This window comes from Culex quinquefasciatus, chromosome 2 (genome assembly GCF_015732765.1).
Source record: "Culex quinquefasciatus strain JHB chromosome 2, VPISU_Cqui_1.0_pri_paternal, whole genome shotgun sequence".
Taxonomy (NCBI): domain Eukaryota; kingdom Metazoa; phylum Arthropoda; class Insecta; order Diptera; family Culicidae; genus Culex; species Culex quinquefasciatus.
The window spans coordinates 213,602,733-213,630,255 of NC_051862.1; the positions used below are offsets into that span (position 1 = coordinate 213,602,733).

The 27,523-nt window shown below is 32.1% G+C and overlaps 1 protein-coding gene across 1 annotated transcript in view; it reads left to right on the forward strand.

The window, feature by feature from the left end:
* The window catches only part of LOC6051324 (neural-cadherin), a 178,988-nt gene that overhangs the window by 59,261 nt on the left and 92,204 nt on the right, over positions 1–27,523 (forward strand).

Genomic DNA, 27,523 nt, shown 5'->3' on the forward strand with positions numbered 1-27,523 from the left:
TCGAATTTCCGCGAATGCCCTGGACACTATTTGCCGTGGTTATAGCGCCACAACTCGCTCACTGTTGGTAGAGGAGAACATTATCATTAAAAAGTAATAACATTTATCACCAATGCTACTGGTGAGTTTGACATTAAAATTCTAGATTAAATTTTCAAAAGAACCCGTGACCCTACCTGTGAAACAACTTTTTAAAATCCGAATTTCCTTTTGCTGCCCGCTTCAATCATTTTAAAATAGAACATAGGCCACACCCTTTTCCTACTGCAATCCAAGTCGAGCTTCTCATTCCCATTGGCCAATCAGAATTAGTTGATTTGAACTAATGTAAATTCCAAAAGTAATGTAAATTCCAAACTAATGTAAATTTTCAAAACTAATGTAAATTTCCATAGAATATAATGTAAATTTCCAATGAACCTAATGTAAATATACATCATTTATCATGATACCTTTTGGTACATGATAAATAATGTAAATTTACAGAAATATTTTTTTCTGTGTACTCTTCAAGTGATGCATCGCGCAACCATCCCGCAGTGGCCAGCACTAATAAATTTTCATTATTTTCAATTTAAATATTTTTTTCTGCGCCATCTCTTGGGAACAATTCCGGTTGATGGTGGTTTGTTGCTTGATTTTCCTGAACTCCTCGAGCAGTCACTCGAAATTCCATCAATTGCACTGGTTAATGAATTTCCCAGAACTTGATCGAGGACGCGAGATTTCCTCCGAAACATTGCGATAATTTTTTGGGTTCTCTTTTTGGCAAATTCTGCGGGAACGGGGTGATCGTTGTGACCCTCCTCTTCAAAGATCTTCAAAAAACGAAAAACGGAAGAGTGCTTGCCTGGTAATGCCCCGGTCCAATTTAGATAAAATTTATGCCTCGCCATCACTAAATAAATTACATTCGTCGACATCTTTCCCCCTTTTTTGTTGGTTGCTTTCTTGACAAGTGAACCACACGCGGGTGAGAACGTGCCCGGGATTAGCTTGCCACCGAAGGTGGCCATGAACCGTAAAGGTGCGAAATTGGATTCCGGGCGAAAAGTGCGTCGGAACGCCTAAAGCTAGACTCGATCTCGGACAAACAAATTGAATAGAGTCAACTCCTCCTTTCTACCAAATTGAGAGGAGGGAAAACGGTCCTTCCCACAAGCTAAGCTTTTCCTTTTTCTCGGCAAGAAAGAAAAGCTCACCCAGCCGGAAAATTCCTCCATCGATGAAATCTAATAAAACTCATTCGAAGGAATGAGCTTTTCTGCTGGGGCCCTTCCGATGAAAATGACCACAGTCGTTGGGAGGAGAAAAGGTCTTCCACCAAACTGGCTTCCTAAATCTCATTTGGTCATTTGGTGAGTTACACACACACGAATACACGTAGTACATTTCGACGTTGTTGTGCTATATTGTCACACGTCGCTTTTTGACGTTCGGAGAAAAACGCGTTTTATGTTTGACCTTGCATAAACAATAACAACAAACAAATCAAACACGTTTTGTTTGGTTGACCATTTTGTGCATTGTCTCGAAGTTTGGTTTAATTTGGTTGCCGGAGTCCCGAGTTATAATCGAAAATGCTTACAGTAATCGGGCTTGTACGTGTGCCAAACGAGTTCTGACCTGAAATCCCTTCGGCCAGCTGTCACACTTACATCGATTTTCAGGGAAAGAAAACGAATTTTGGGGATCTGTGAAGGTCAAAAGGTGAGGCCCTGTTAGCTGCACAAACTGGCCTTCATAACTTTGGGCACGTGCGACAAGATAGCACGACACCGACGACTTGAAGGAAAAAGGAATTCTTTCTGCGGTGAAACATCGTCCTGTTTTCTTCTGGGTGAGTCGAAGCGGAAATCCGGACATTAGAAGGGTCTGAAGTCTTGGATTAGGACGAACGCTTTTGAGTGTGGGGGTTGAAGACAATGATGATGATGATGGGCTTGGGGTAGGAAATTATCTTCCGTTTATTATCCTGCGGACGAAGGATATGGCTATTGGATTAATTTGAAATCTTAGAGTATGGTAATGATTTCCTTTTATGGAGGCTGTTTAATCAGCAGAGTTTCCATTGCGAAATGAATTTGATTTTATTTTGTGCTGAAAATTTAAAACGGGTTTGTTTTTTTTTGCGTTTTTTATAATTTTATCACATTTTATTTCAAATACCTAAAATTTTAGTCAATTCTTCTTGAAACTTGCCAAAACTTCACTCACAGCCAAAACTATCATCCCCCTCGCCAGCCATTATCATAATGAACCCACTGGGAGGGGATGGGGATTGGCAGTCAAGCTTGAAAACTCTACTCTGACACTGCATAAAATGGGGGGGCACTTCCTCGCAAACACACTGACACCTCCACACTCCACCCCATTATTGGCAATTGGGAACTTTCAAAAAGCCACGCTAATGGCACGCATAATAGCTTCCATTAGTGTCCTCCACCCCACACACCTTCCCCGTTCTTCTTCTTCTTTAGAATTTATAGTCGATGATGCTCTTGGTACTCATTTTCAGCACACTCGCCCGAATCTTGGCGAAACTTTGGGGGGAAACTTGTCCATTAACCAGCACGGAATCGTTTAAGGATGAAAATAACAAAAAAAAATTGAGTTGACCAAATCTTGGGCTGTTTTAACAAGAAAATTTGCTGATTTAAATCACAAATTGACTGAATTTGGAACAACTCAGTCTATCCGTGCAGAATTCAGGACAACGATGCATCCCGGAACAGCTGAAAATGGGTTTGAACAGACCATCAGCTACAATATCCGCTGCATGGAGAGTTCCCCCAACCAGGATCGCCCACTCTCTGCTGTAAAACATGCATGGCATATATCGAGCCTCGTACAAAACCGCAGCGAAGAGTCGGGCTCGCTCACCACAGGAGTTGACAGCTGGGGGATTATACTCGTTGTCGTTGAAAGCTCTTCGCTGTTGTCGAGCCGTCCATAGATTCCGTCACCATCCGCTAGCCATCCCAGTCGAGGGAGTGGACCATAATGCGGTTAGGATAATTTGTAATTTTATCGCCCGCAACGCGCAGCTGGTTCCCTCGAGGAAGAACCAGGAAGTTCCAGGAACGACGAAAAGTTGCCTCGTTGAAAAGTTCCAGTTCTGAAAATGAAAGATGTCACACTCACTCACCCAAGTTGTCTTCTCCAGCGATGCCAAACGATATAGATCTCACCCCAAAAATGGTGGGGATGGCTCGTCGGTTGGGAAAACTTTGGCGACTGGAGCTGGAGCCAAAAGTGCACACACTAATTTGGCAGCCGGCGACATCTAGCCGGTTTAATTGCTCCTGCTAAACTCTGTCCCTTTTTCTCGGTTTGAAATCATAAATTTAAATCAGATGCCGAACACGGCTTTGCGAAAGTCGGTTGGTCCGTTGAAATTTTTGGAACCGTGCCTGGAAGTAACTTTGTAAATATCCTAGACCTTGTACCTTCCCAAAAAAAAACTGTCCAACTCCAAGTGAAACTTCTTTGGGGATACCGTGGAGATTTTCCCTTATCCTCTTAAAAAAGTACGTTTTTTAGGTGTGTCAAACACGAGTTCAGTTTTGGGGATTTGCCTAGGAAAAGCATACTTGAATTTCAAACCGCTTAAAAAGTTGCTCGACACAGCTGCTATTTCCGCCACAGTTTAGTTGGTTTATGCAGTTTTTCCTTCTTCTATTGGCTTTCGAGAATAATTAGAAACATTTTAGCACAAAACGTTTCCTGCATAATTTTGCAACTGCAACTCATACAAAGTTTAAAAAAAGTTTAAAACCAGCTCGGATCTCATCAATAAATTAGGACTCTGACGCTTCCCCCCAATCAGCACCGACCGTTTGTGTTTGCCCAAAAGAATAAACACAATCCGCTCAATCGCCTGGTTTGAGTCCCATTTATGAATTGAATGAACGTCGAACATTGTTTTTTTCATTCTAGTTTATTTTCTTTCCTCCTTCCGCCGGCTGGCATTGTTTTGGTTCATGTTTTTTTTTTGTTCTCACTACATAACGTTTTTTTTCTATCCTTTTCTTTCATTCAATTTCAACACATGACCACAGAGCCCCTTCAACACATTCGATTTTTTACGCCGTTCGAAATACCTTATTAAAACGAAACCTTCTTGGAACAAGAAAATTAGGAAAAAAAGAAGAAAAAACCTATGCTGCCGTTGCAGTTCCTCCCTGGATGTCAGGCATAAGCCGTGCACAACATGTGTGCCAGGCCGTGTGCGAGCGTGCTCGGTGTCGTCGTTGATTTTTTGGTTTAATTTCTTGAGCTGGGGTGGACTTTGAGGAGGAAGAAGCATAAAACACGAACATGGGATGGGGAAGCGTGAAGGAGACCGTTTTGGATTATCCTTTCTTTGTTTTGTAACCCTTTAGGGACATGATTGAGGAGATTTCATGTTGCAATTATTTATTTGATTTCAATTGTCTCAGATTAACATTATTACTCAAAATGTAAAAAAGATGACAGTAAAATTAGTTACTGATCAAACAAATTATCTTTTTTTTAATATTTACAAAATTTTAATAGAATTTTATCAAGACATATTTTTCAAAATCTGCAAACAACCTTCACAGATAAATGAACAAAAGGATTAAAAGAAAGATGTAGTGAAAATGTTAATAAATTATTATTATGTTATTAATTTAAGCTACTGAGGAAGCAATTTAACTTAATTTTTATGTTTACAAAATTTTGTAGAATTTTATCAATACATTTTTTTCACAGATGAAAGAATAAAAGAAAGATGTATTTGAAGTTTAACTTATTTTTTAATATATTCCAAAAAAATACTCAGTTTTAAGTAACATTTAGGCGCTTTCGACGTTTCTAAGATGTTTTTGTATCATGTTTTTTTTAGAATGGTCTAAATGTTATTTAAAAAATTGGTATCCTCAGCCATGGTTAACTTCGAGCGGGTTTAAAAAAATACAAATTCACACACCTTCTTCTAAATTTTTTAAACGGTCCACATCAACTAGAATTTTTGCACTAACATTTTTGTTACAGACATTTTAGTATATTCAAAACTACGGGATCTATCATTTTTTTATTCAACAAAGTTTGACTGTTTATACAATCAGATTGTTGCATGATTGGGCCCGTAAGTTTGACAATTTTGGAATGAGAAGGGCACAACTTCTTTGGTTGTTATGTACCCTTTAGTCTCACAAAATTCTTTATATATCATTATAGTTTAACTTCTACCAAAAGTTGACAAAATGTCAATGAATTAATGAAAATATTTTAATCAAGTTGATGTCTTTTTTCAATCTGTGATCCCAAAATTCAAAAATTACAAAAATTCTAAAATAGTAGTTTATGCAACAAGTTGCAAAAAAAGGATTTTTTCAGCACGAGTCGTACATTTATCCAACGAGGTTCACCGAGTTGGATAAATACGACGAGTGCTGAAAAAATTAAGTTTTGCAACGAGTTCCATACAACATTTTTTGCAATTCCAAAAAACACACACTGAGTGAAATTTTATGTAAAATTTTCATGTATTTTGTCAATAAATCGTTTAAATCAAAAAAATGTTGAAAAGTGTTACTTTTGGAAACAAATGCTGAAAAGTTTAACTTTTCAGCACCCATTTGAGTGCTGAAAAGTAGAACTTTTCAGCATTTATTTTGAAAAGTGTTGCTATTCGATTCTGTTAAGTTTTGTACAGAAAAGTAGGCTATTTCGTCGTTCAAGAATGACCGGAAAAGTAAGTAGTTTCACGACGGAATTGCACAAATGCTCTTTTTGATTAAAAAAAATAAGCGCTATACAATCTTTTTGAAATAGTTGACATTGAATTGCATAAGTTTTTTTTTCTAATTTTTTTTTAATTTTCAGTATTATTTTGATGTTTCTGAACTTTTGGAGGGGTTGTAAAAACTTAAAAGAATGTTTCCAATAGTCCAATTCATTATTTAATTCATTATTCATTACATTAAGGGAAAATATTTTTAAGAAGTCTTTATAATTGTCCTTAAATTGAAAAAAAAAACATTCGAACCCCTTTTAAATTTTACAAAATTGTAAATTTACAAATATTAATAAATACCTAGTTTTACAGTTATAAGGCTGGTACAAATATTTTTTACAGTTTATGCAATCAGCGATATACATGTGATAATTTTTTTTATTTTTTATTTGAAGTTTGAATCATTGTTCACGATTCCGATTTTACCAATCTAGTGCATTTTTTAGATTGAAAAATCAATTATTACATGAATTTTTAAGCAAATCTCTATTTTTACGATTGGGATTAAAATGCACTATTAGTCTTGTGTATGAAATAACACAAAGTTTCAATCAAGAAAATACAAGAGTTATGACATTTTTTAAAGATTTTTTTGTAACTTTTAGGCCGTTGCAAATATTTTTTGAATTTTTTGTCCCTCGACTCTGACCAAAGTCGAGGGGAAGCAAAAAATAAAAATGTATAAAAATTTAAATTACGAGCCATGGTTTCAACATTTTCATGAAAAAAGTGGTGTAAAATGCATTATACACCTGTCCAGTCGTTTTGTCATAATTAATTTCCAAAATATCGAAGTATTGACGAAAATTTTATTTTTTTCGAAAGACTAAAATTGTTCAAAAGTACAATAAAATAAATGGTCTTATGTTGTCTAATATAATGTATCGAAAGATAACACATTTGAACAGTTTTTTTTATATAATGTCATTTCAGTTGTCAGAGTCAAAACAATTGTCCAGAGGGTCATCGTTATGCAAAATTAGCTGAACTTTTTGAAAAAAATACTTTCAAAAGTACAGTTACAAATAAACAAGTAATTTTAAAATAAAAAAAAATGCTCTGAATGGAAAAGAACCCTCTGAGTTATCTTAGATTAAAAATGTACATAGAATTCCCAATAAAATGATTTATCTCAAGATATTAGACAGTTGAATTACGGGAAATGGCAGCAATTTTTAAACAATATTCTGACATTTTTTATGAAGAATACGTTTTTCGGAATTTTGAGTAGGCCATCAAATCGGGCGTCCTATTTTACACCTTTGGCACCAAATTTCTATCTCTTCACGGTTTTGAGCTTCAAATCACTGAAAAAAGTGCCTTACTGCCCACCATCGAAAAAACGGCTAATATCCACTTTTGGCAAAAACGAGATATTAGCACCAGGTGATAGAGGATGTTCCAACGCATCTTTTGACCCTTGAATTTCACTGAAATAGTGTATAGACTTGGCTGCCGATGCGAAAACCCAAACGGCTAATATGCCACTCTTATGGAAAATTGCCTTGACGGAGATTTAGTTACAAACACTAAAACGCGTTTTTCTCGGAATACTTGATTTGGCATAATAGCCGGATTTTCAATTATGGGCAGCTTAGTAAAAATCTAGAAAAATGAATGGGGTCGTACCGCCCCACCGTCACGCGATATTGAAAAATGGACCACGAAAATCGAAGAGGGGTCGGGAGTTGTTGAAAAATTAATCCTATAAAAATCAATAAAATATCTTCTCAAGGTATAGTAACTAAACTGATATTCGAACTAAATTTAATAAATTTAAAAATTGTAAACATTACTGAACATCACTGAAAATTACAAACAATTATAACAACATTTGATTTATTAGGTTTTCATCAAAACAATCCATATTTGGTGAAAGCTGGTTGAATTGGGAAGTGGGAAATGATCCAGAAATAACTTACAACAATCAATGTACCATTTTCTAATTGGATTATGAAAATTATTTATTTCATTATAAGTATTTGTTTGTTTTAAAAGTAAATAAATAACAGTCCATACTCGACTATCGGAAAACCTTGGCAAAATTTCATTTCAGTTTATTGAATAACGATAAACTTTTTTGCTGTTGTTTTGTTTTGAAATACTCAAAAGTGATTGGAAAATTGTAAATCCGATATGGCGGTCAAAATGTGATAAAATATTAAGAAAATGCATTTGGTAAACAACCAAATCACTTTCCTTTTCTTAAGTTATCTAAGATTGCACAAATCTATCCTCATGTTATGCTCAAAACGCTGATCTTCCATCAAGCATAAAAAAGTACAACAAAAAATAACTCTGTACTCAACCAAAAAAACTGAAAGAAAACGGAAAACCCTAATAAGAAAAGGCAAATCGCTTACGACAGGGCGCACATGCCCAGAATATGTCGCCGTGCGACCCGTGTGCACACATGTGCCAGGACAGCTCATATTTTTATGCTCGCAAAAGGGGGAGGGATGAACGTAAAAAAACAACAAAAAACTCTTCTTAGAAAAAAGGGAAAAAAGCGCAAGTACACGTGATGTTCATAAAGCCGATGAATGGTTCGAAGGATGCTGAGATTTGCGGGGTTTTGTTTTGGATTTAAGAGAAGGAAAAAGGGAAGTTGTGAAACACTTGTGTTTTCGTTCTTTGGAAAACCCCTTCGAAATTAACGGATGTCAACTTTTCGAGGTTCAACAAAGCCAAGATTGTTCTATCCGGGGGGTGTGGTTTCTGCAGAGGTAAAATTTCACTCTCATCCAGCCCGAAACCGCCGCAGAATAGTTTCGAGATAGTTAGCTCGACGACGACAAGCGAAAACAAGAAGGTTCATTAATTTTAATGAGTGTGTCAGTAGTGCCAACCGCAGGTTTCAGTTGTCGAGTCGAGTTGTCGAGCTGTTGATGATATCGTAGAGATATGATATTCCCGGCGCAGAATGTGTGTGTGTGTGTGTGTGTGTGTGTGTGTTTTCAGTGGTTGATATATTCACCACATCAATGCAAATCGACTCATATCTAAGCAAATGCTAATGCCGGCGAGCAAACTTGGTTTCTCGTCTTCATTATCATCACCGGTGACGGCGATGGTACTGAGAGAAGAAGGGTTTGTGGTTGGAAGTCCTGGTCTGGCTCTGTGGGGCGGGTCGTAAATTAGAGTGAAGATATCATTATGACCTTCTGAGCGTACTGGCAGAAGTCTGGGAAATTTGATACCCCAGGAGTTGATTTTCTGATTTATTGTATTTGCTTGAATAGCTTTAACGTTTCAATTTTCACAAGAATATGGTAATTTTTGGTAATTCTTTGTGATGAGTTCTGTTTCTGACTGTTTTTATACCAGAGGTGTATTATTATTTAAAAAAAAACAACAACAATTTCTGTTTACCACAAATTATGTTGCACCAACCAAACACAGAAACTAAATTTAGCTTCCCTCTCAAATACTACCAATCTTGTTTATATTTCCCTTTCAAACACGCATCACACATACGAAATCATGCAAGCTTGAACTTGTGTTGATATATTTATGTGTGCATAATTGCCATTTCCTCTACACGTGCTTGATTTTGCATCACTCTGCTGCTGCTCCCTTAAACTGCTGCGAATCGTGTCTGGCACCCGCTGCGCGTTACTTTGTCATGCAATTAGGGTAAGGTGGGCAATATTGGGCTTTAAATGAAAAAAAAAATCTTGTGATTAAATCAAGCTCTAAAAACCATATGAAATTGACAACATTAATATTAGCCTCAGGGAAATTTGATAAAAAAACATAATTCAAACAAATAAACCGATACCTCTTTTCAGTGTTCCCAGATAACAAAAATGTCTCTGAAATTAAATTCTCCGAATTTTGATACCACTTTGATGTCATTTTGCGTGTTTCTTTCTGGTCATCGTCCTTGAAAAGACAATGTTTCACGACAGGGTTGCCAGATACTCAAAGTTGACGATTATTCGGAAAGATTTTCCAAATACTGTCTGAGGTGGTTCCAAAGCAGATTAAAAACCACGAATTAAAACTGTTTGCTTTCAAACGTTTGACAAATACCTCGAAAAATTACGAAAGTCATTGGCAGTGTTGCCAATTCTTGAAATCCTGAACGAATATTCAAAAAGATCTTACAAATGATGTCTGACGGTTCCAGAACTGATTAAAAACCATGAATTCAAAAAAAAAACTTTTAAACGTATGGTGAATACCTTAAAAAGTTACGATAATAATTGGCAGTGTTGCCAGTTTTTCAAGGTCTTAACGAATATTTGGAAAGATCTGACAAATATTGTCTGAGACCTGATTAAAAACCACGATCTAAAACTTTTTGCCTTAAAAAGTATGATTAATAATTCGAAAAGTAACGATAATCATTGGCAGTGTTGCCAGTTCTTCATGGTCATGGAAACGAATATTTGGAACGATCCCACAAATATTGTCAGATTAAAAACCATGATTTCTTCCAAATACTGTCTGAGACGGTTCCAGACATGAATAAATGGCAGTGTTGCCAGATTTTCAAGGTTTTTGACTAACAGAATAAAGATATTGCAAACATTTCTGTACTGTACTAAGTTTGACAATTACGGAAGTCATTTTCTATTAAATTAATTATATTTAACTTTAAGTTTCAGTTACTCATGACAGGGTTGCCAGATCTTCAACGATAATTAAAAACTCGTTGAAAACATCAAAATGATCATCGAGGTAATTTCATCAAAATATGCACAATGTTTCTTCTTGAGGTGTTTAATTTTTTTTTGTGTAATCTATTGACAGGGTTGCCAGTAATTAAAATTTAATGATTTATCAAAAATAAGGAAACATTTAAAGAAAGACCACTCTGATAGAATTCTAATCGAAATTTACGACGTCCAAAATGGAAAAGCTTTGTCAAATTCTATTTTCTTTTTACATAAGATCAAAATTTTATAATAAATTTAATTAATGTTCCAAATTCCATCAAAACCAATAATTCACCTCTCACCCTTCCAGCAAAAAAAAAGTTACACAACACGACATGTTGCACTTCTCTGCGCGCCCAGCGCCCGACAAATTTGATTCGCATTTCCGTTCTTGGCCAACCAACCAGCAGGGTTATAAATGAAAGCGAAAATGAGACATTTCGGTTGGGTGACGTTTGGTTTTATGAAAAATAGAAAAAAAAGTGAAAAAGATAATGGAAATTATTACGTTTCGTTTTGCTCCAGAACGTGAAGAATGGCAAATGTGGGACAGTTCTGCTTTACGCTAGCTTTGTTTGAAAAATTTGCCAATTCTGCTGGGTGGTCAGAGTCAGAATGAAGGGAACGGAAAAGGGGCACGACCGGAAGCCGATTGTGTGTATGTTTTAAGTTGTTATTATTTTTGCGTTGGACCTTTTATTAGTGTGGAACCGTTACGTAAAGGTTGTGGCAAAATGGGTTTGTGATTGTTTTAAGGGATATTTGGAACAATCAAAGATGATTTTAGATTCAAAGGATTTCATTTCTCATTTCTCATTTCTCATCTCTCATTTCTCATTTCTCATTTCTCATTTCTCATTTCTCATTTCTCATTTCTCATTTCTCATTTCTCATTTCTCATTTCTCATTTCTCATTTCTCATTTCTCATTTCTCATTTCTCATTTCTCATTTCTCATTTCTCATTTCTCATTTCTCATTTCTCATTTCTCATTTCTCATTTCTCATTTCTCATTTCTCATTTCTCATTTCTCATTTCTCATTTCTCATTTCTCATTTCTCATTTCTCATTTCTCATTTCTCATTTCTCATTTCTCATTTCTCATTTCTCATTTCTTATTTCATATTACTCATTTGTTTTATTTTTCTTTTCATAGTTTTATTTAATTTTCACTTAAAAAGTAACGAAAAAAAACTTAAAGTTTCCGTCGAATAAATGTCAAAATTGAAATTGATTGATTTTGGTGACCAAACAAACCGCAAAATCATTGCAAACAATTATCCCATCCTGATCAATTAAGCGCTTACAAACAATTGTTTCTCGGTTATTATTTAATCGTGAGCGATTGTCAGAATTTGCGAAAAAAAAGCCTGTTTCATAACCAAACCGCAACTGTTGGCTTTAAGCAAATCGATTCTGGCGTGGGTTTGTTCCGCGGTTGCCAACCAATCCAGAATGTGTGTGGCCTCCCAAATTGATGCTCACAAATGGCACTGTTTATGAGGTGTTGCCCATAATTGATTCCGCGGAACGGCCCTCCCACCACCTGCGGTGAAATGATTATTGCACACGCAGATCTCGTTTTTTTTTGTGCTGAACTTTCATTAACTGACAACGATAGTTCGTGCTGGATTTGAAATCGAGTTTTTGAAGTGAGCCCGAATAATTAACATTCCGACACGGGCCAGAGCAGTGGCTTTTACGAGCTTAGTCAGAGCTTCACGCAGAGTAGTTCATAAAATTTTAATTGAAATGATAGCATCCATTTTGGACCGTTGGCACACTCGAATCTGGTTAGGTTCTGACGCTGCTGGTCAGCTCCAAAGATCGACTTCATTAGGCCGGTGCTAATTTTCGAAAAGGTTTGCAGAGCCAATTAAGCTTGTCATCATTAGCAGTGATAGCATTTTATGAACGCTGCGGAAAATTTGTGGAGCCAGGAATGTCGACCTCTGCTTGGACATTGGCGGACAATTTTTTTTTTTTTTTTTTTTTTTTGAATGTCGGTTGATGGAAAATTACGAAAAGTCATCACACAGCTAATTAGGAGCTTTAATTGCGAAAACGAGTCATGAATTTGATAGCTAGACGCGGTTTTGAGTGACAAAGTTAGGTTCTTATTTATGTTATGGTTGTGAAAAGATATCTTTTGAGTTTGTAATTGCTTTTAACAGCATAAACATGACAATGAGAAACGAAAAGTGAGTAAATACAGAGTTGAGAGATTTTTATCATTTTTGTCATTTTTGTCATTTTTGTCATTTTTGTCATTTTTGTAATTTTTGTAATTTTTGTAATTTTTGTAATTTTTGTCATTTTTGTAATTTTTGTAATTTTTGTAATTTTTGTAAATTTTGTAATTTTTGTAATTTTTGTAATTTTTGTAATTTTTGTAATTTTTGTCATTTTTGTCATTTTTGTAATTTTTGTAATTTTTGTAATTTTTGTAAATTTTGTAATTTTTGTAATTTTTGTAATTTTTGTAATTTTTGTCATTTTTGTCATTTTTGTCATTTTTGTCATCTTTGTCATTTTTGTCATTTTTGTCATTTTTGTCATTTTTGTCATTTTTGTCATTTTTGTCATTTTTGTCATTTTTGTCATTTTTGTCATTTTGTCATTTTTGTCATTTTGTCATTTTTGTCATTTTTGTCATTTTTGTCATTTTTGTCATTTTTGTCATTTTTGTCATTTTTGTCATTTTTGTCATTTTTGTCATTTTTGTCATTTTTGTCATTTTTGTCATTTTTGTCATTTTTGTCATTTTTGTCATTTTTGTCATTTTTGTCATTTTTGTCATTTTTGTCATTTTTGTCATTTTTGTCATTTTTGTCATTTTGTCATTTTTGTCATTTTTGTCATTTTTGTCATTTTTGTCATTTTTGTCATTTTTGTCATTTTTGTCATTTTTGTCATTTTTGTCATTTTTGTCATTTTTGTCATTTTTGTCATTTTTGTCATTTTTGTCATTTTTGTCATTTTTGTCATTTTTGTCATTTTTGTCATTTTTGTCATTTTTGTCATTTTTGTCATTTTTGTCATTTTTGTCATTTTTGTCATTTTGTCATTTTTGTCATTTTTGTCATTTTTGTCATTTTTGTCATTTTGTCATTTTTGTCATTTTTGTCATTTTTGTCATTTTTGTCATTTTTGTCATTTTTGTCATTTTTGTCATTTTTGTCATTTTTGTCATTTTTGTCATTTTTGTCATTTTTGTCATTTTTGTCATTTTTGTCATTTTTGTCATTTTTGTCATTTTTGTCATTTTTGTCATTTTTGTCATTTTTGTCATTTTTGTCATTTTTGTCATTGTTGTCAATTTTTTCATTTTTGTCATTTTTGTAAGATGAGTGATGAGAGATGAGAGATGAGAGATGAGAGATGAGAGATGAGAGATGAGAGATGAGAGATGAGAGATGAGAGATGAGAGATGAGAGATGAGAGATGAGAGATGAGAGATGAGAGATGAGAGATGAGAGATGAGAGATGAGAGATGAGAGATGAGAGATGAGAGATGAGAGATGAGAGATGAGAGATGAGAGATGAGAGATGAGAGATGAGAGATGAGAGATGAGAGATGAGAGATGAGAGATGAGAGATGAGAGATGAGAGATGAGAGATGAGAGATGAGAGATGAGAGATGAGAGATGAGAGATGAGAGATGAGATATGAGAGATGAGAGATGAGAGATGAGTGATGAGAGATGAGAGATTAGAGTTGAGAGTTGAGAGCCATTAAATCTAATCCTAACCAAAAACAGTTATAAACATTTCCCATTAAGGAACTTTCCACTTTTGCCACCACCAGATACAGCAAGACTTTCGCCATTATTGGCTAGTAACAAAATCCACTTAAATTATGGTGGAAAACTTGCCAGCCGGGTTCACTTCGGAACAAAGTAGAAAAAGAAAAAAAAACAAAAACTTTTCCCTCCTCACACGATTGCCATTTTCCAGCTTCCTGTAGGACCTTTTAGCACCTTAGCAACATTTGCGAGCATGTGCTTCTTCTGGGGGAAATTTGTGCACCACAGTCAGCCACAACACACTCACACACACTAAAATATATAAAACAGGAAAGAAGATACCGCAAACATTCAAGCGGATGCGGAACAACTTTGGCAAATGAAAATAAATTCAATTAAACTTGGTCGGGCTAAGTAAGATGAATGCAGGCCCTATATAGAAAGGTGGCTAAGGAGGGGAACATTTTGCAGCTTCTTTTGCCAGTTGGGATTTCCCGAAGGGGGGGATGAAAATGGTTGCATCGATGCAGGACGAAAGTTTTTCCACTTTAGTGCTATTGGTTTCACAAAGTTTTTAAGAGTTGAGGTTGCGCAGGGAAAACGAACGATTTATCGAGGATTATTTCAGCTTCACTTTGCTCTCGAGAACGTTCATTATCAATTTGGAGTAGCGGAATCATTTATGGTATTTAGTCAAGTGGATAAATTAGATATATTGGGTTGCACAGACAAAAGGGTTCATAGTATTGGTTAGTTCAAAGTTCCTGCTTCAAATATAAAAAGAATCTCAACATTTCCACAAAGCACTAACCCAAAAAATCACAAAAGAAAAGAAAACGAAAAAAAACCTAACTTGGCAATTGAATAAAAAAGAAACTGAATGAAATCGGAAGACAACTCTGTCCCCCCCAGGGGAAAACCTTATCGCAACGCTGATTGTCATCAAAAAACGAGAGGGGGACAAAGAAACCCCAAAAACTTCCTCTTTTATTAGAACTTTGAAGCGAAACTAAATAAAAGTTGCCGGCTTCTTTCCGTTACGGTTGAGGCCCAAACTCGTTTCGATTCGATTGTCCTGGATTTTCTCTGGAGCCAAACAATGCATCAGCAAAAAAAATATCACTAATTTCTATCAGTTTTTATTTTGCGCAGTTCTTTTTAAGGGTTCGAAAAAGTTATAGTCACGCGCGCAAAAAAATATTTTGCCAAGGATGAATGAAAATATCGATTTTGATTCCGGGAGAAGAAATTGAATTTGTCGCAAAGTTTCGGCGGAAATCGCTCTCGTTCCGCTTCCGGCGTTGGATTTCTCAGCAGAGCAAACGCAAACTTGGAGTTGATTTTGGCAAATTGAATTTGTCTGGGACTTGGGACGTCGAAATTCGATTTAGTCTCATATACGAATTAGTCTTGTTGAGAAGTTATGTCTTAGATTCAGTAAGAAGAGTTCTTCAACAACTTTATTCCGCTGAGCAAATAAACCATACAAACAAACCCAAACTAATTCCCATGCATATTAATCAAACCGTTGGACACGCTCAATTGGCGCCCGTAACGGCATGATTTATAAATTAAACGTTCGAAAGCCAAAATTGCCCCCTTCCACGAAATGAAACGGAATTCCGACACCCAAAAAGGCGCGCCCCTTAACATAAAACATACTCGCGAGGCCAGCAGATATGTACACAAACTGGAACGGGTTTGTTTGTTTTAGCATTGACAGCCAAAAAAGCCAGAAATTATCGCAAGGGGGGAATGCAAAAGGGCCCGGTTGCATTGTCAAAAGTCTGCAACGTCGTAATTAATTGAGGCAGGAAATCGACCCGCGAATTAATAAATCGGAATGAATGGTGGGAAATGTTTGGAGTTTGGTTTTGGCAACATTTGGTTTTAAATTTGTTTATTTCCAATTTTCTTATGGGTATTCTCAATTCTCTGTTCCAACTCTCAATTTTTGATTCTTAATCATTCTCACTCGGTTTTTAATTTCTGAATTTTCAATTATCATTTTCGAATTTAAAATTCTCTATTCTCAATTCACAATACTCAATTCTCAATTCTCAATTCTCAATTCTCAATTCTCAATTCTCAATTCTCAATTCTCAATTCTCAATTCTAATTCTCAATTCTCAATTCTCAATTCTCAATTCTCAATTCTCAATTCTCAATTATCAATTCTCAATTCTCAATTCTCAAGCCTCAATTCTCAATTCTCAATTCTCAATTCTCAATTCTCAATTCTCAATTCTCAATTCTCAATTCTCAATTTTCAATTCTCAATTCTCAATTCTCAATTCTCAATTCTCAATTCTCAATTCTCAATTCTCAATTCTCAATCCTTAATTCCCAATGCTCAATTCTCAATTCTCAATTCTCAAGTCTCAATTCTCAATTCTCAATTCTCAATTCTCAATTCTCAATTCTCAATTCTCAATTCTCAATGCTCAATTCTCAATTCTCAATTCTCAATTCTCAATTCTCAATTCTCAATTCTCAATTCTCAATTCTCAATTCTCAATTCTCAATTCTCAATTCTCAATTCTCAATTCTCAATTCTCAATGCTCAATTCTCAATGCCCAATTCCCCATTTCAATTCTCTACTTTCAATTTACAACATTTCAACTATTCAACTATTCAACTTTTCAACTTTTCAACTTTTCAACTTTTTAACTTTTCAACTTTTCAACTTTTCAACTTTTCAACTTTTCAACTTTTCAACTTTTCAACTTTTCAACTTTTCAACTTTTCAACTTTTCAACTTTTCAACTTTTCAAATTTTCAACTTTTCAAATTTTCAACTTTTCAACTTTTCAACTTTTCAGCTTTTCAACTTTTCAACTTTTCAACTTTAAATTTTTTCTACTTTTTTTTCATTACTTTAATTTACTTTTAAAAATTTCTCTTTTCTCACTAATATTTCTTTACAACCGACTGCCATTTCAAATTTAGCTTCAATTTTCTAAAATGTCTGCTCACCAACTCATAAAACAGAAGCAGTTCACGGCATAAATAATCCAATTGCAATAGATTATTTTGACCTGCTGTTTTTCATAATAAATGCAGCTCGGTGCAATCACCCTTTCGAGCTTCCTAGTCTCTGGCTCCCGGTTTAAAAACGGATAACCCACCAGACTTCCCTTTCCCCCTCTTGGAGGGGAGTCTTTTTCATAAAATGCAATAAATGGCGCCCGGCGGTGCACACACACAGCGGCAACGGCAGCATAATATTGCACCCGTGTCCATAAATAACTCATTCTCACTGTTATTGGTCTCAGACTGAATATGGTGGCTAGGCCATGTTTTCCAGAGTAGTGGAATAAAAAGTTTAGATTGTTTTTAAATATTTAATTTCGTAAAAGTTTTTTTCAAACTGGGATATAAATTTTAAAAGCAAAATTGAACAATATTACAAATTAGCCACTTTTGCGATCACCGTCAGAAAAATGGTCTGCGTACGGCAAATCTATTATTCAAATTATGACAAAAACTTATTTTATTAGATTTCATGATTTATTTCCTGGACGTGTGCAGGTAGCTGATACTCACGGCAGATGGCGCTGCGCTGGTGCAGTATGCTGGATCTGGTTGAAATGGGACAGGGAGGTTGAGTACTAGTCTAATATAGTGCGCACACGCCGCGTAACAGATTACAGTCGGATGCGGGTAATGCACTAGCTTTTATGGAGAATGTGCAATATCTGGAAGGTGATTATTATGTTTATTGGACGGGTTTTGAATTATTGATTATAGTTATAGAATTTAAAAAAAGGAAAAGTAAAAAAGTTAAAAAGCTGAAAATTTAAAAGCTGAAAATGTAAAAAGTTGATAAGTTAAAAAAAATGAAAGTTGGAAATGTAAAAAGCTAAAAAGTTGAAAAATTGAAAAGCTGAAATGTTGAAAAATTTAACAGTTAAAAAGTTGATAATTTTAAAATTTGAAAAGTTAAAAAGTTAAAAATTTTAAAATTTGAAAATCAGAAAATTTGAAAAGTTGAAAAGTTGAAAAGTTGAAAAGTTGAAAAGTTGAAAAGTTTAAAGGTTGAAAAGTTGAAAAGTTGAAAAGTTGAAAAGTTGAAAAGTTGAAAAGTTGAAAAGTTGAAAAGTTGAAAAGTTGAAAAGTTGAAAAGTTGAAAAGTTGAAAAGTTGAAAAGTTGAAAAGTTGAAAAGTTGAAAAGTTGAAAAGTTGAAAAGTTGAAAAGTTGAAAAGTTGAAAAGTTAAAAAGTTGAAAAGTTGAAAAGTTGAAAAGTTGAAAAGTTGAAATGTAAAAAAGTTGAAAAGTGAAAAGTTGAAAAGTTGAAAAGTTGAAAAGTTGAAAAGTTGAAAAGTTGAAAAGTTGAAAAGTTGAAAAGTTGAAAAGTTGAAAAGTTGAAAAGTTGAAAAGTTGAAAAGTTGAAAAGTTGAAAAGTTGAAAAGTTGAAAAGTTGAAAAGTTGAAAAATTGAAAAGTTAAAAAGTTGATAATTTTAAAACTTAAAAAGTTAAAAAGTTGAAAATTTGAAAATTTGAAAATCTGAAAAGTTGAAAAGTTCAAAAGTTGAAAAAATGAAAAGTTGAAAAATTGAAAAGTTCAAAAGTTGAAAAGTTGAAAAGTTGAATAGTTGAAAAGTTGAAAAGTTGAAAAGTTGAAAAGTTGAAAAGTTGAAAAGTTGAAACGATGAAAGTTTAAAAATTGAAAAGTTGAAAAGTTAAAAAGTTAAGAAAAATATCATACTTTGATGAAGATGATTTTCCGAAAAATGGTTTAAAAAACTGGGAACACTGCCTCTTTTTGGTTTTTATTTCATGAACGGATTGATAGAGCCACGGATTACTAATTGAGTGAATCATCGATCTACAAAAATTAGCCAGAACAAACCGGTCAACATTAATTACCTTCACCCCCGCAAATGACTGAACGTGGCCGGCTGGCAAGCCCCCCGGGGTCATATCAATCGATATAGCCGACATAATTGGATTGGAAAGAAATCAAGACAGATGAGGATTGCGTCCTCTCTCTCTCTCTCTGTGAAAGAAGCCGACGTTGATTGCTAATGAAATCCCACACATGCACAAACACACATAAAGTTGGTCATTTTTCTCAGGAAAACTATTTATTTTATGTGGAATGGGAAAGCTTTTTTTTGCTGGAATAGAAAAGTATTAAGCAAGAAGCCCATCTATTAAGCTATTACGAGCTCGTCAACATAAATTGACCACCCTCTTGGATGGCCAATTCTGAAAAGCCAAGCAAACTTTATCTAGCCTTAAATTAGACGAAAAACTCACTTCAACTCAACGCTGCTACCAAGTCTCGTTCACACAGGAATAAATTTTGCATGAAATTGCATGTAAATTTGCAACATAAACAAGACCAAACCATCGTCCAAGTCCCACATAAACCAGCTTGGGACGGGGAAGGTTGCCTTTTGAGCTTCCTTTCGGAAAACCACAAACTTTTCCTGGGAAGCTTCCAGTATGTGGTCTGCAATAGCAAATAAATCGATGAATCAGCGTAACTTGGAGAGAAGTTGGGTAAGGTGAGACTAAACGCCTGCAGTTGGACTTGCAAAGAGTGCAAAAGTGCATTCGAGCTGGTATGCTAGTAGCAATGGTAACCCCAGGAATTATGTGGGATTCGGTGTCGGAAACAAACGAGGAAGTTGATTAAATATAACCGCAGAGGGAAATTAATTGTGCAGACGACTGGGAGGATTAGTTTGGGTTGTGTTGTGTAGTCCCAAGGGGAGAGGGGGCGTCGATATTGATTTCATACAAACGAACCGGTTGTGGCAATATTGATAGAAATTATTGCAACACTTGCAGTTGCATCACACAGAGCGAAGGGGAAATGAATGTGTTTGCACTTGGATGATCAATTTCATGTAGATAGAGATAGAGAAAGAGTCGTCCATCATACGATTTGTTGAAGTATATTGAGTTAAAGATGCTGTTTGGAATTGATTTTCTAGATTTTTTTCGAGAATACATTCCCGTCTTTGGCAAAAAAAGAAACTAAAAACTAAAAACTAAAAACTAAAAACTAAAAACTAAAAACTAAAAACTAAAAACTAAAAACTAAAAACTAAAAACTAAAAACTAAAAACTAGAAACTAAAAACTAAAAACTAAAAACTAAAAACTAAAAACTAAAAACTAAAAACTAAAAACTAAAAACTAAAAACTAAAAACTAAAAACTAAAAACTAAAAACTAAAAACTAAAAACTAAAAACTAAAAACTAAAAACTAAAAACTAAAAACTAAAAACTAAAAACTAAAAACTAAAAACTAAAAACTAAAAACTAAAAACTAAAAACTAAAAACTAAAAACTAAAAACTAAAAACTAAAAACTAAAAACTAAAAACTAAAAACTAAAAACTAAAAACTAAAAACTAAAAACTAAAAACTAAAAACTAAAAACTAAAAACTAAAAACTAAAAACTAAAAACTAAAAACTAAAAACTAAAAACTAAAAACTAAAAACTAAAAACTAAAAACTAAAAACTAAAAACTAAAAACTAAAAACTAAAAACTAAAAACTAAAAACTAAAAACTAAAAACTAAAAACTAAAAACTAAAAACTAAAAACTAAAAACTAAAAACTAAAAACTAAAAACTAAAAACTAAAAACTAAAAACTAAAAACTAAAAACTAAAAACTAAAAACTAAAAACTAAAAACTAAAAACTAAAAACTAAAAACTAAAAACTAAAAACTAAAAACTAAAAACTAAAAACTAAAACTAAAAACTAAAAACTAAAAACTAAAACTAAAAACTAAAAACTAAAAACTAAAAACTAAAAACTAAAAACTAAAAACTAAAAACTAAAAACTAAAAACTAAAAACTAAAAACTAAAAACTAAAAACTAAAAACTAAAAACTAAAAACTAAAAACTAAAAACTAAAAACTAAAAACTAAAAACTAAAACTAAAAACTAAAAACTAAAAACTAAAAACTAAAAACTAAAAACTAAAACTAAAAACTAAAAACTAAAAACTAAAAACTAAAAACTAAAAACTAAAAACTAAAAACTAAAAACTAAAAACTAAAAACTAAAAACTAAAAACTAAAAACTAAAAACTAAAAACTAAAAACTAAAAACTAAAAACTAAAAACTAAAAACTAAAACTAAAAACTAAAAACTAAAAACTAAAAACTAAAAACTAAAAACTAAAAACTAAAAACTAAAAACTAAAAACTAAAAACTAAAAACTAAAAACTAAAAACTAAAAACTAAAAACTAAAAACTAAAAACTAAAAACTAAAAACTAAAAACTAAAAACTAAAAACTAAAAACTAAAAACTAAAAACTAAAAACTAAAAACTAAAAACTAAAAACTAAAACTAAAACTAAAAACTAAAAACTAAAACTAAAAACTAAAAACTAAAAACTAAAAACTAAAACTAAAAACTAAAAACTAAAAACTAAAAACTAAAAACTAAAAACTAAAAACTAAAAACTAAAAACTAAAAACTAAAAACTAAAAACTAAAAACTAAAAACTAAAAACTAAAAACTAAAAACTAAAAACTAAAAACTAAAAACTAAAAACTAAAAACTAAAAACTAAAAACTAAAAACTAAAAACTAAAAACTAAAAACTAAAAACTAAAAACTAAAAACTAAAACTAAAAACTAAAAACTAAAACTAAAAACTAAAAACTAAAACTAAAAACTAAAAACTAAAAACTAAAAACTAAAAACTAAAAACTAAAACTAAAAACTAAAAACTAAAACTAAAAACTAAAAACTAAAAACTAAAAACTAAAAACTAAAAACTAAAAACTAAAAACTAAAAACTAAAAACTAAAAACTAAAAACTAAAAACTAAAAACTAAAACTAAAACTAAAAACTAAAAACTAAAAACTAAAAACTAAAAACTAAAAACTAAAAACTAAAAACTAAAAACTAAAAACTAAAAACTAAAAACTAAAAACTAAAAACTAAAAACTAAAAACTAAAAACTAAAAACTAAAAACTAAAAACTAAAAACTAAAAACTAAAAACTAAAAACTAAAAACTAAAAACTAAAAACTAAAAACTAAAAACTAAAAACTAAAAACTAAAAACTAAAAACTAAAAACTAAAAACTAAAAACTAAAAACTAAAAACTAAAAACTAAAAACTAAAAACTAAAACTAAAAACTAAAAACTAAAAACTAAAAACTAAAAACTAAAAACTAAAAACTAAAAACTAAAAACTAAAAACTAAAACTAAAAACTAAAAACTAAAAACTAAAAACTAAAAACTAAAAACTAAAACTAAAAACTAAAAACTAAAACTAAAACTAAAAACTAAAAACTAAAAACTAAAAACTAAAACTAAAAACTAAAAACTAAAAACTAAAAACTAAAAACTAAAACTAAAAACTAAAAACTAAAAACTAAAAACTAAAAACTAAAAACTAAAAACTAAAAACTAAAAACTAAAAACTAAAAACTAAAAACTAAAACTAAAAACTAAAACTAAAAACTAAAAACTAAAACTAAAAACTAAAAACTAAAAACTAAAAACTAAAACTAAAAACTAAAAACTAAAAACTAAAACTAAAAACTAAAAACTAAAACTAAAAACTAAAAACTAAAAACTAAAACTAAAAACTAAAAACTAAAAACTAAAAACTAAAAACTAAAAACTAAAAACTAAAACTAAAACTAAAACAAAACTAAAACTAAACATAAAACTAAAACAAAACATAAAACTAAAAACATAAAACATAAAACTACAAAACTAAAAACTAAAAACTAAAACATAAAACATAAAACATAAAACATAAAACATAAAACATAAAACATAAAACTAAAAACTAAAAACTAAAAACTAAAACATAAAACATAAAACATAAAACATAAAACATAAAACTAAAAACATAAAACAAAAACATAAACATAAAACTAAAAACTAAAACAAAACATAAAAACATAAAACATAAACATAAAACATAAAACATAAAAACATAAACATAAAACATAAACATAAAACATAAAACATAAAACATAAACATAAAACATAAAACATAAAACATAAACATAAAACATAAAACATAAAAAAAACATAAAACATAAAACATAAAACATAAAACATAAAACATAAAACATAAACATAAAACATAAAACATAAAACATAAAACATAAAACATAAACATAAACATAAAACATAAAACATAAACATAAAACATAAAACATAAAACATAAAACATAAACATAAAACATAAAACATAAAACATAAAACATAAACATAAAACATAAACATAAAACATAAAACATAAACATAAAACATAAAACATAAACATAAACATAAAACATAAACATAAAACATAAAACATAAAACATAAAACATAAAACATAAAACATAAAACATAAAACATAAAACATAAAACATAAAACATAAAACATAAAACATAAAACATAAAACAAAACATAAACATAAAACATAAAACATAAAACATAAAACATAAAACATAAAACATAAAACATAAAACATAAACATAAAACATAAAACATAAAACATAAAACATAAAACATAAAACATAAAACATAAAACATAAAACATAAAACATAAAACATAAAACATAAAACATAAAACATAAAACATAAAACATAAAACATAAACATAAAACATAAAACATAAAACATAAACATAAAACATAAAACATAAACATAAACATAAAACATAAACATAAAACATAAAACATAAAACATAAACATAAACATAAAACATAAAACATAAAACATAAAACATAAAACATAAAACATAAAACATAAACATAAAACATAAAACATAAAACATAAAACATAAAACATAAAACATAAAACATAAACATAAAACATAAAACATAAAACATAAAACATAAAACATAAAACATAAAACATAAACATAAAACATAAAACATAAAACATAAAACATAAAACATAAAACATAAAACATAAACATAAAACATAAAACATAAACATAAAACATAAAACATAAAACATAAAACATAAAACATAAAACATAAAACATAAAACATAAACATAAAACATAAAACATAAAACATAAAACATAAAACATAAAACATAAACATAAAACATAAAACATAAACATAAAACATAAAACATAAAACATAAAACATAAAACATAAAACATAAAACATAAAACATAAACATAAAACATAAAACATAAAACATAAAACATAAAACATAAAACATAAAACATAAAACATAAAACATAAAACATAAACATAAAACATAAAACATAAAACATAAAACATAAAACATAAAACATAAAACATAAAACATAAAACATAAAACATAAAACATAAAACATAAAACATAAAACATAAAACATAAAACATAAAACATAAAACATAAAACATAAAACATAAAACATAAAACATAAAACATAAACATAAAACATAAAACATAAAACATAAAACATAAAACATAAAACATAAAACATAAAACATAAAACATAAAACATAAAACATAAAACATAAAACATAAAACATAAAACATAAAACATAAAACATAAAACATAAAACATAAAACATAAAACATAAAACATAAAACATAAAACATAAAACATAAGGGACCATCCATAAACCACGTGGACACTTTAGGGGGGGAGTGGGGTATGGCGATTGTCCATGCTCCATACAAAAAAGTTTTTTTTGTATGTACAATTGTCCACGAGGGGGGAGGGGGGTGGTTGGGATTTCCAAAAAAGTGTCCACGTGGTTTGTGGATGGTCCCTGAAACATAAAACATAAAACATAAAACAAAGAAACTTTTGGTGAATAAGAGAAATTATAGATGGAGATAAAATAAAGAAAATTGAGACTTTAGGCCGCTGCAAATATTTTTAAAACTTTATGTCCCTCGGCACTCGGCAAAAAATAGAAAAATAAATCATGTAAATTGAAATCACAAGCCATATGTTAAACATTTGAATCCAAAAAGTGTTTTAAAATGCATTTGACACTAGTTCAGTTGAGTTCACTTGAGAAACATGAAAGACATTAGAGAAATTTCAGATTTTAGAGAAATGAGATTTTAGAGAAATGATAGGCATGAGATAAATTAGAGACATGCTAGAAAATGGAGACATGAGTGACATATGAGACATTAGAGACATGAGAGACACATCAGGCATGACAAACATGAGAGGCATCAGAGACATGAGAGAATTTAGAGAAATGGAAGACATGAGAGTTATTAGAGACATGAGGACATATCCATGAGACATGAGAGACATGAAATGTTCTGCGTTTAACACATCAAGCCTTTGTTGATTATTATTATTATTTATACAACTTGAAAAATTGAATTTAGTTGAAAAATCAACAAAAACAACTTATCAGAACCAACCTGCAGTCCCCGTGTCCCAGAGGACATGTTCCGCCTAACATCAACAACCTTGTGTACGTCTGGAGGCTAACATCATCAGCAACGACAGCCTGCTAGAAGTGGCAATGGTGCAGCATCCTGCTGATTCTCTCCCCGGTCTGGTCCCTCCGGCCACACGGCGAGATAAGGCACAGGACGTCGGGATCAAATTACGACTTCCGTGTTTCGTGTGTGTGTGTTGAGTGCATGTTCGCTCTATGTACACAGGTGCTGCAATGGGGATAGAAAAAGCCTGATCACAAGTGCACAGAACATCAGAAATGAATCTCGGGGATTTTATGATTACGCTCGTTCAACCCCGCAGGCTGGAAAACCCGGAAAATGCAACGTTATAAAGCAGCGTTGGTTGGGAGAGCGAACCGTAAAATTGGGTGAAGTCGTACAAACCTGTTGTGCGGGTTGCAGATTGAAAGGCGTTTCGCCGTTACAGTTTGCGTTGCGTGTTGCCTACATCTTGGCTTTTTAATCCAAAACTCAACAAATGAAGCAAACTCACAGCTTTCGAGAAAAATCTTGTTCATCAACTCATTCAGGGTGGCTTCCTAGGAAGTTCCCTGGCGAGGTACTCGAGTTGTTGCGAGAATCTTTTTTCCACTCCCTAACATTGTGTAAAGTTGCTGCAAAAGAGTCAAGTGAACTGGATGATTGCACGTGCAGCCCCGCCAGCTTATTTCATGCTGGATTTAACGTGCAACTTTTTTCCTCATTTTTTTTTCTTCTACTTTGTTGTGCTGAAGTAACTTTCCGTGTTGGGCGTTTGCTCTAAAGTCCGCCTTTTGATGTGATGGAAAAGTGAGTTTTTTTTTCTTCTCCTGTTTTCGCGCTTGCTAGAAAAGAAGTGTTTTCCTTGAAAAAGAATCGGGCGCAAAAGCTTGATTATGACGTGATTTCTTTTGAAGAGCTCTGGAAAATGAGGGGGGAATTTGCGGAAGATTTTTCCAACGCCCAAGGGGTTTCTCGTGCTTGGAATTGTTATTTTTGAAAAAAGGGAGGTTTTTTGAAATTTCATAAGAATGGCTGTGTCGTTTACCTTTCAGTTTCTTTAAGATAACCAGGATGCTTGATATTTTCTTAGTTTTTAACTTTTCAGCTAACAAAAACTTATATTATTCTAACCAAAACCTTTTTCTGTTCTATTTCCAGGTAATAACTAAAGCTCCAATTACAAAAATATGATGCACCAACGCAGAGGGTTTGTCGTTAGAAATGAAAATAACAACAATTTCTGCATTTGAAAAACCATTATTTGTCATTTTACAAACCTTCATAAATTTAAATCAAAAGCAAATCATGCACCGTATTGTAATTTATGTTCCATCAAAATAACGCCTCCCTCAAATTGCTTCTCGATGAAAACGCAATCATTTTTGGTACATTTCCCCCCTTTATTTTGGTACACCCCCCTTTATTTTAGAAATCCCTCTCGCTCTCCAGGTTTGATCTGGCTGGCACGCAATAAATTTCCGCTTTTCCGCACCCAAACAATATCAATTTCATTGACTACCTCTCTCCATCCAAGTGAAGACAACAGCCCCAGACGGGTCCATAAATCGACCCTTTTTGGCCCTGCGAGACATTTTCCGGGATGTTGGTCCATTTTAACGATGTGCGCAAAATGAATTTTGCAACACGCACACAGGCGGAATCGTCTCTTGCAAAAAAAAAGAAAAGGGGGAAAACCTGAAAGTCGAGAAGTTTTTCCTCTACAAACCTCCCACAGGATTGAAGTACGAAAAGCAACAAACAAGCTGTTGTTTTTCGCTTAAAGACTTAAAAGAAGGGAAAATCCCTACTCCCACCATGTCTTGGCTTTGGAGAGTGGGTGCAACTTTTAGCAAGTTTTGCAGAAATTTTGCGGAGGGAGAAAATTGAAGGGAAAAATCCAGACTTTGGGTGCGGTGAAGGTGTATGACAGTGTACAGTTTTATACTTTTTTCTTTTCTTTCTTTTTGTTGCTGGTCGTTGTCATGCCTGAGTTTAGCCCGGCG